The following is a 9,107-nucleotide window of genomic DNA, read 5'->3' on the forward strand; positions in this document are numbered from 1 at the left end:
CAAATATGCTGATTTCTCGTTTATTTCTTCAGTCAGATAGTAAACATCTGAAGCCTCATATGCAAGCGCTGACATGGGAAGCTTCGGTGAAGAGGAACGCGGTTGAAAAGAAATTTGCTAAACCGTCAAGCATGTGACGCGATAGCGTCTCTCTCCGCACATGCACACACGCGGACGATGTTTTCTTCGCGTTTTAAGTTTTTGGTTTTTAATTCTCTTTTTATTCCTTGTATAATTTACTTTTCTGTGTTTATTTATTTATTATTTTATATTTTTATAACCAATACTCAACATCCGCAAACATTGCCTTTCCATTCTGAGTCATTTGACACCTTTCCACACTTTCAATTATTTCAAATAATAAATTACACAGAGGACAATTTCGGTTCGTCAGAGTTTAGCATGGACAGACATAAAGCGTCACACCGACCCGGAAAGCCAACAGGCATAAAGTGACAAGGTTCGCTTACTTCTCCGAAGCGACGGTGATGCGAAAGCCAAGCAAACTCGTGATCGTCTCTCAAAGGCTTCCAATAGCAAAGGCACAGGGAAAAAAAATCTCCACATTATAAAACTTTGGATACTGTATCTGGATAGGGATAACGCTACGCGGATCAACCAGGGGTCTGTGTTACTATAGACGGCAGTTGTTACTAGCCAGCGCTGAGGGCACACACAGCCGCAGTTAGCGGGGCAGTGGCAGGGTTGGTCAGGGCAGGGCGGGCTCTCGGGAAGTGGAAGGGGCCAGGGAGCTAGAGGGCACACTCATAGGCGTAGTGAGGGGGCTGACCCTGCAATTGCATTCACAGGTGGCATGCCTGGTTCGCCAGGGGTGGTCTAAGCATAACGCCTTTTTCTCCCCCCCCCCCCCCCCCCCCTGTCACAGGAACCAGGCAGCCACTTGCGAATAAATGCGCGTGCCTCCAAATCGTCCACCCCAACTTTTTCGCAAATGGCACCTGCACAAAAACAATGAGGAAACAAAATTTACAACACTATTACGATGCATATAAAATCGCGCGCATTATTTTAGAAAATGTAGAAAATTCCAGGATTCATGTACCGAAATTCATGGTCAATGAGAAACACTATACTGATAAGTTCCAGATTAGTTTCAGCTGCCTTGGGTTTATTAGGATGAAAGACGTACATACATTGCATAGCATGTGCCCTGTTGCATTTTGATCGCCTCCACAGCAATACGGCTGAGACAGCCAGTGTTTCATCCCACACTAGGAATTAGTGCTTGATTGTCGGCTGTCTCCGCATATGACTGGCGCGCTAGTTTTTTGCCGCTCCTACGCGTTCTGCGATGTGCAAACAGTTTATACTAAATATCGTTACCAAGAGAATGTTCGGCGACCATTTGCATTTTTTTAAATGGCTAGATATAATATACACAAGCGATCTAAGCCCACGACTGCTGCACTGGCCACTGGTTAGCTGATATACGCCGTTGACTGGTTTTGCGGGTAGTTCACTTAAACGGGTAGCTCACAGGTGCATCATTTTAACACATATACTGCTTGTCCAAGCAAATTTGATCCAAGGGATAAAAAAAAAAAAAACATTTCGGAGGCAGGCAAAGGAAACCAGGTACATATTGCTGGAAGCTACCTTGAGCGCCACAGAAAAGGTTTTGTTTGGAATCCTTAATTGACATTATTTACCTAAATTACTGATTATTGACTTACACAATAAATGGTGTTGCTACTTTGAAGAGTACCGGCACAAACCACGTTTGATTATTTGCGATAAAGAACCCTCACGTCTGCATTTTGAACGCCAGATACAGTAGGAAACCACGAAAATACAAAAATCAGATTCCTGGATAATACAATTGAGGACTTGGCTTGGCTCGACAGCCCTGTTTAGCGTTAGACCTACAAGTTGCCTATGGTTTCTTCGTCCGCGCCAGTACATTCGTCCAACAAGACTGTATTTGTATTTTACAGCTGAAAAATACTGTTCCACTCATTTGTATCCTTACCGCTTTGTAGTCATTATCCGCATTGCAAAGTTCGGCGCGCTCATTGTAACTCGAGCCTTCATGTGCGCCATAGGGCCGACGCGAAGCAACCATCGCCAGCATATCACCCTTACTCATGCATGGGGCTAGCCATCATAGCGGCAGGTTGTTTTGTCCGCTCAAAATCATGTTGTGAGCAGCACAATCGAGGTGCGCGAATGGGCTGGTAACGGTTTCGGTATCTACATAACCCGGAATTTATCTGCAGCTGGAAAAAAAGGTACACATGAGGTTTCTAGCCGCAAATATTGAAACAGGGGTTTCCGAACGTGCTCACCGACTCTAAGTCCTACCTATTGTCTAAAGTGAATATTTAGTACTTGAAGCGAATAACCTCACTTCCCTACGTACAAAATAAAAATTTTCTGCGCTGTCCTAAGTGGCTGCCAGCAAAAATGCGCCACCGGTTTCCATCGTCTGTTTCTAATGGTTTATTTATAACCCTTGGCTCAAGCTATGGGGCGCAGCAGGTGTAATGTAGCTTGAATAAAACCTGCAAGAGATCATATATATGGGTAGATTTGTAAGGTTTACAGATTTCACTTACAAATTCTACAGGAATCGCGTCACTGCGGCCTTTCTTTTGAAATTGACACGTAATAGCGCTATATTCGTGGCTAAAATAAAGTACTGAACGCATTAATTCAGCTTAGCAAATGCAGCTGTAACAGAAAGTGAGGGCTGGCGACACCTAAGGTGTGCCTAGCTTTCAAATTTTCTTAGATGGCACAACCGTTCGAAATATGGAATATTAAAAAAAGCCCTTGATATTGGCTTTCTCACAGCGTATTATGGGTGCCTTAGATAAGAAACCTAATCGAGGTCCCATGGTCATCTTTCGTTTCCAATGAAATTCTTATATGTGGTGGGCAAATATCTAGACACAAAAGAATTAACCTTAGGTTTCAAGATACGCGTAGATTCCTCGAAAAAAAATAATTGTATGGTATATCTCTAGAGGTAGAAAACGCTGTTTTTGCCATTTCAAAATGTTGCAAGTTTGGATACCATGATTTTGTCATCTACTCTTTTTTACTCACTGAATATATGCAGGTTTTATATTTACAAACACTATTAGATACCCATTTTGTTTTTGCAGTTGAGTTATTAAAAAATCGCAAACTTTTCTTCAGGAGCGATACCCTGCAAAAATATACATTTTTAACCTTATGTACTGGCATATGATGCATTAGGTTGGTTGCACTAAATATGTTTTCACTTCCTGACGCATGTTCTTAATTCCAGGCAGTATCTGGAGCTCCAGACCACTAGGTGTGTTCTCCACAACGCATCAAAATTGCTCAGAATTCGAAAACAGCAGTAAAGGGCAAATTTGCTGCCATTAAAAAAAAGATCATCTTCGATTTTTATTCAAATCCCTCTCAAAAATCTTCAGTACCTCAAAAATATCACGGACTAAAAAGTGTTGCGTTATACTGTTTAAAAATATAACATTAAATATTAAACCGAGTGCTTGTGCTAATAATGGTCAAACTCAGCCTGCATTCTTGCAAGATCCAATAATATCTTGGCACAGAAACTATTTCTCTACATTATCTAGGTTCCATTCTTTATTTCTGAAAAAATTTGAAGCTCTAGATTTGTGTGTGTATCAGCATATTATTTTGAAATTGGACAAAAGTAAGAAAATGGTAAAATAAGGAAAACTGATTATGATTGAAGAAACGGCCGCAACATCAATTTTTATCAAAATCTGTGGAAACAATGCAAAGTACTTTGTTAATTTGAGTCAGTAATTATATTGAATTCTGCAAAATGTAATATTAGAAATATAAAAATGCTTCTTTTTGTTCTATAGATGTGCTTATATGGCTCCCCCTTATGGAGTAGGCATCAAAACTTCAATTTAGTATTTGCTGAATTTAGTTACATTTTACCTTAAGTAAAATTTAAAACCTTGTCAGCGCTTATACACCCTTTTTCTGCTTCTGGGACAAATACTTAATATAGCTTAAAATGGTATTAATTCACTATTTCTGTCAATTTCATGGCAGAACGCAAGTGAAGGCTGAACTTTTTCTCTGTCCTGCATTCTTTTTTATTGCTAGGTGCAATAGTATTCAATCTAGGTTATTAATATATTATTGCATTTCTCAGCTTTGACCACCACTAACAATACTATATTTTTAAAGATGATTTTTCAATGTGTAATTTTTATCATTACAATCATAAGCAAATCGCTTTCCAGCATAATACTTTTGGTGGCGTTACAGAGAACACACATAGCAGTTTAGAGCTCCAAATTATGCCTTAAATTAACAATATGACCTGCGTAATAAACACAGAATGTTTTAGTGCAAACAACGCAACGCGTCACGCCAGTATGTAAGGTTGAACATTAACATTTTTGTAGCGCGTTGTTCTTGAAGCAAAGTTTGCGATTTTTTACTAAATCAACTGCATCAATGAAACACACTTTTAATACTTCTTATACAAGTAAACGTTACCCAAATGCGGTGAGTAAAAAACAGTGGATGACAAAATTTTACGCAACCAGCCGGCCTCCAAACGTGCAACTTTTCGAAACGACAAAAACGGCGTTTCCCAGCTTTAGTGATAGGCTTTTTTTTTCGGTGAATACTACGCCGCATCTGGCAAACCTATGGGTCATTCCTTTGTGTCGAGACATTAGCCCACGACATTTGAAAATTTAATTTAAATAAAATGGTCATGGCACCACGATTACTGTTCCTGTCCGAAGACATCCATATTTGTTTTCATTTGGTCTCTTCAAACAGGCTGGTTTAGCCAATGCGGTGAATAAAAATATCATCGCATATATTAAAGATTTTCGCGCTATATGTTATACCTAAAGCTACCTATATTGTCACAACTGTCATACATTATTTGTAGCTGAAACAACATCACAAAAGGGATTCATTGCAAATTGTTTGCTAGTTAAATAGACGTACGAGATGACACACGTATACTTTGTAGAATACAATTTAGGAAAGAGTGGATACAAACTACAGGCGAAAAATGCTATGATATGGAGCATATGTATTACTCCGATTAACAGTAAAAAAAATCAACATATTAATATATTCGACAAACTATTGGATGCTCACATAGGAACACAATTAATGAGCTCATCCACGCATCTAATGTCTATGGGCATTAGATGTGTGGATGACTTCGTTTTATTCCAATTCGTGCGTCACTCAAAATAATTGAACGAGAAAAAAGTTAATGTCTACACAATGTTCAGTGAGTATACCACAAATTATACTAAGGTTCTTCATATATGTCACATCACCTAGCAAGTGAAATGAGATAACAGAAGTAATCAGACTCTAACCCTGATCAGCATTTCGCTTTTGCGCCATCTTTGCAAGTTTTTAGGCAGGCTTTTCCACTGATTATCCTCTTCTTTATACCCCTGCCACCCACAGGACACAAATCTTCTGGGGGTACCGAACTGTTGGTTTTCGCACCAGTGATACAAATTAATCGATCCATTTATACGTAGAAAACACTCTCGATGCGCACCTAAAAAAAAAAATGAAAGCATGTATGTGTAGGCGAAATCATTCACCGGCGATTTAATAACATGATTTGAACAATAAAATCACACTCGAAGTAACAAAAAAGTGGTGGAGAGATAGGAATTGAAGCAATGAAAGGCGGTTGCTTTCTGCAAAAAGCCAATACCAAGAGGTCCACCGTCTATAAGAATAGGCAATAAAAATAAGGCATATTTAAAGGTGCATGCAGCAGTTACAGTGATGCAGTGCTACCTTTTTTTAGGCTGGCTTTTCCGCTGATTTTCTTCTTCTTTATTGCCCTTCCAACCACAGGACACATATCTTCTGGGGGTTGTCGGTTTTCGCACCAGTGATACAACTCAATCGATCCATTTCTACGTAGAAAACGCTCCCGATGCGCATCTAAAAAAATGAAAGCCTGTATGTGCAGGCTAAATCATTCACGATAAAACAATATGATTTGAACAATGAAACCAAATGATCACAACCAGAGCAACAAGAAAGTGGTGGAGAGATAGAAATTGAAGCAATGAAAGACGGTTGCTTACTGAACAAAGCCTATAGCAAGAGGTCCTGCGTCTATAAGAATAGGCAATAAATTAAGGCACGTTTATAGGTGCATGCAGCAATTAAAGCGATGCAGTGTTACCTTTCTTTTTCACTGCAGTGATTGGTACAAATATTACAGCAATTGCTAGGCATCTCAGGTAACCCCATTGAAAACTTCATCCAAGGTACCGAGGAGCAGTGGCGTGTTATTTGCAGCTGTTAACGGAAAGACAGGCTATCCTATGAGTGCATGCGCATTTCCTCCTTTTTGTACCTTGAATAAAAGCGACTGAACAGTGAGTGTTGTAAGAGGTGCAGCGTCCCTAGGAATGGGGAACAAAATTAAGTTTTAGTAAACAGAGGTACAAAAAGAAGCAAATATGCCTGCAATAATAGCATGATGGCCTACCTTTTGATCAACAGCTGTAAACAACCTGTCACTGCCAGTCGGTTCTTTAGATAAGCTTATCAATGCCAGAGCTTAAAGCTAAGAGCAATATGAGTGACATTTATTGCGGTCACGGCCGTAAACAATTCTAGCAGAACACTCCATTACTGTAACTATTCAACCGTCCATTTATACATATCGTTCATTAAAGAACCATGCACATCATATTAAGTTGCTCTTTTCTACTCCCAAATGATTTCCTATAGAATTAGAATACGTGGATCGCTGCTTCGATTTCAACATTCTTGCACGATGGCTATGGCATGCACTTCATGCATACGGTACGGTACGTGAGGTACAAAGAGCTGTAATTGCCGAACAGGCGGACCTGACGGCCTGTCCCATTTCGCCTGAAAGTGCGCGCCGTGATCGAGCGCTTCGCGAGCAATATATTTCGGACGATATGGTTGCCTCATACCGGCCGTCAATGTTTTGTACAATGTGTCTCGCGTGCACGTTGTTTACTTTGCAGTGACAGGCACGCAGTGCACACACGGCTTATGTGCCTTTTTGCTTGTATTGTTATTTTCCCCCGCCTTCGAAGCGCGTCTGCGAAATCGCTCTCCTATTGTCGCCGCTTTCTGATAACGCCCTCACCTGAAGGCGCGTGCTCAGAAGGGGGGCGTCGATTAAGAAAATTTTGAAAAGGGGCTCACTTGCGCTGTTCACGGCTTTCAATTCCTCAATAAGATATTAACCATTATAAAAGTGGAGGTTCATTATGACTTAATTATAGCCTAATCATCAAGCGGCATCACGCCCATAATGTCCGCCCCACTGTAAAATTCGCTTGCGCAGACGGCACGAACAGTTTTCAAAACTTCGTCTGTACATCTGAAAACAAAAAACTGCCCTTAACTCTTAACAAACTCCAAAAACTGTGTGAACATGGCTTCCTGCGCGCAGAAGAGAGGCTGTCCAAAATATATGTGCAAAGCCGGGCGCCTAGTATCTGGTTACTAATTGATTGCGGCGCGCTGCACAGTCAAAAAACTGCGCAAATGGCTGCCTGCAGTGTTCTGTCACGTGTTGGTGGCACACACACCTGTTACGCACGGCTCCTCTATTTTCGGCGCAAATGCTATTCATATCGCAGCCAGCAAATAAGTCCACGCACTTGCTTGCATGTAACCCGGACGAAAATTCGCTTAGTTCTTGAAGTCATGCTTCGCGCAGTTGTTTCGAGGAGAATACGGAAAGAGAACATTTGGAACTGGTAAAAGATTATATAGAACCAATTATGAAGCAATGGCATGCTGCAAAGATATATACTCACGGTCTAAGATGACGGCGTTCACTGAGTCTGATAATGCCGATGGTATCCCGCCGTTGCTGTAATCCGTACTCCGGCGACATTTCACAGCTCAGCTATTCACTGATATGTAGCAAGCACAAACCGGAGCACATGGACATGTATAGGCGCAAGAGAAAATTATGCGCAGCACAATGAAAAAAAAAATTAATGAGGGAAGAAATTAAAGAAAGGTTTAAGAAGCTGTCACAAGTCTTGTAGCGTCTCCAACAAGCTCTGAAATGAACGTTTCGGGAGGAGGCCGCACAGCAGCGCAGCTGGGGATGCTGTCTGTTGTGTCTTGCACGTAGACGCGTAGGCGAGGGGGAACAACGAACCGCTCAACTAGTGGGCGATTCCCGCCGCGCTGTTGTGTTCGCAAGGGCTGCGCGTGGGAACGAAGGACCAACGACCCTCTCAACATTCCATTCCTCCTTTACCCAGCCCTCTTCTGCTTGCACCGGCCAGCCGTGACTTCGGACCGTGCCGATGAGCGGCCGCCAGCGCGCACCGCTCGAGTCGAGTTCTAATAAATAGTTTTGTTTTGTGTGTTCGCAAACGCATTGTTTCTTCAAGCCAACCACGGACATAACATTTTCTAAAAAAATAGAAAGCCTCCCCATCTACCATCCACATTCTTGCGTAAATCCATACAGTTGGTGCATCGACAAATGCGCGCGTCCCCTCCCTTTCGCCACCTATGATCGAACAAAGGATGGTCGTTCGACCTTTTATATTTACTTCAAAATATTATATATTGTTGCGTGATGACTGATTAATAATGTGAAAGAGGCGGAGCTCTAAGCTTCTCTTCTATTCTGGCCAACTTTGGTTATAGATTATACAAATTATGCTCAAGTTAGCTAGCTGAAAATTATCCGACTAAATATATACATGTTTTTATTTGTATTCAGTTAATGTTCGCTTTTCGGGTATGAGTTGATGTTTTTATAAAAATTCTCAACATCGGCCCAGGAAACGAAAATTTTCCTAATTTGCTGGCCTTTATTTCAGAAAAGGCTCATGGTAGAGCAGCAATAATTCCACAATATGTTCTCAGCATAATTATCCGCAAACAGCTAAAGCTCATATTTTTATCACATTTGGATACAGAGATACGATCGCGCTAATTTACAGAAAACAGCGAACATTGAAAATTTTTAGGAAAACAAAAACAGTTTTCACATTGTTTAAACTTTTTCCACCTATTCTACACTACCTCAGCTTTCAAAACCATTAAAACGCCTTGCATAATTTTGTTGCGCAAGTAATTATGGCCACTTC

General features: G+C 40.9%; 1 long non-coding RNA gene across 1 annotated transcript; it reads right to left on the reverse strand.

Annotated features, from left to right (window-relative positions):
• Positions 1-916: 916 nt before the first annotated feature.
• LOC146170947 (uncharacterized) lies at positions 917-8,581 on the reverse strand. The gene is made up of 3 exons (XR_014703056.1): positions 7,809-8,581; positions 5,788-5,937; positions 917-959 (listed from the first exon to the last, which is right to left on the reverse strand). It is a non-coding gene; the product is annotated as an uncharacterized LOC146170947 (long non-coding RNA).
• Positions 8,582-9,107: the final 526 nt, after the last annotated feature.

Source organism: Amblyomma maculatum, unplaced genomic scaffold (genome assembly GCF_055883805.1).
Source record: "Amblyomma maculatum isolate TAMU_Amacu unplaced genomic scaffold, ASM5588380v1 scaffold_27, whole genome shotgun sequence".
Taxonomy (NCBI): Eukaryota; Metazoa; Arthropoda; class Arachnida; order Ixodida; family Ixodidae; genus Amblyomma; species Amblyomma maculatum.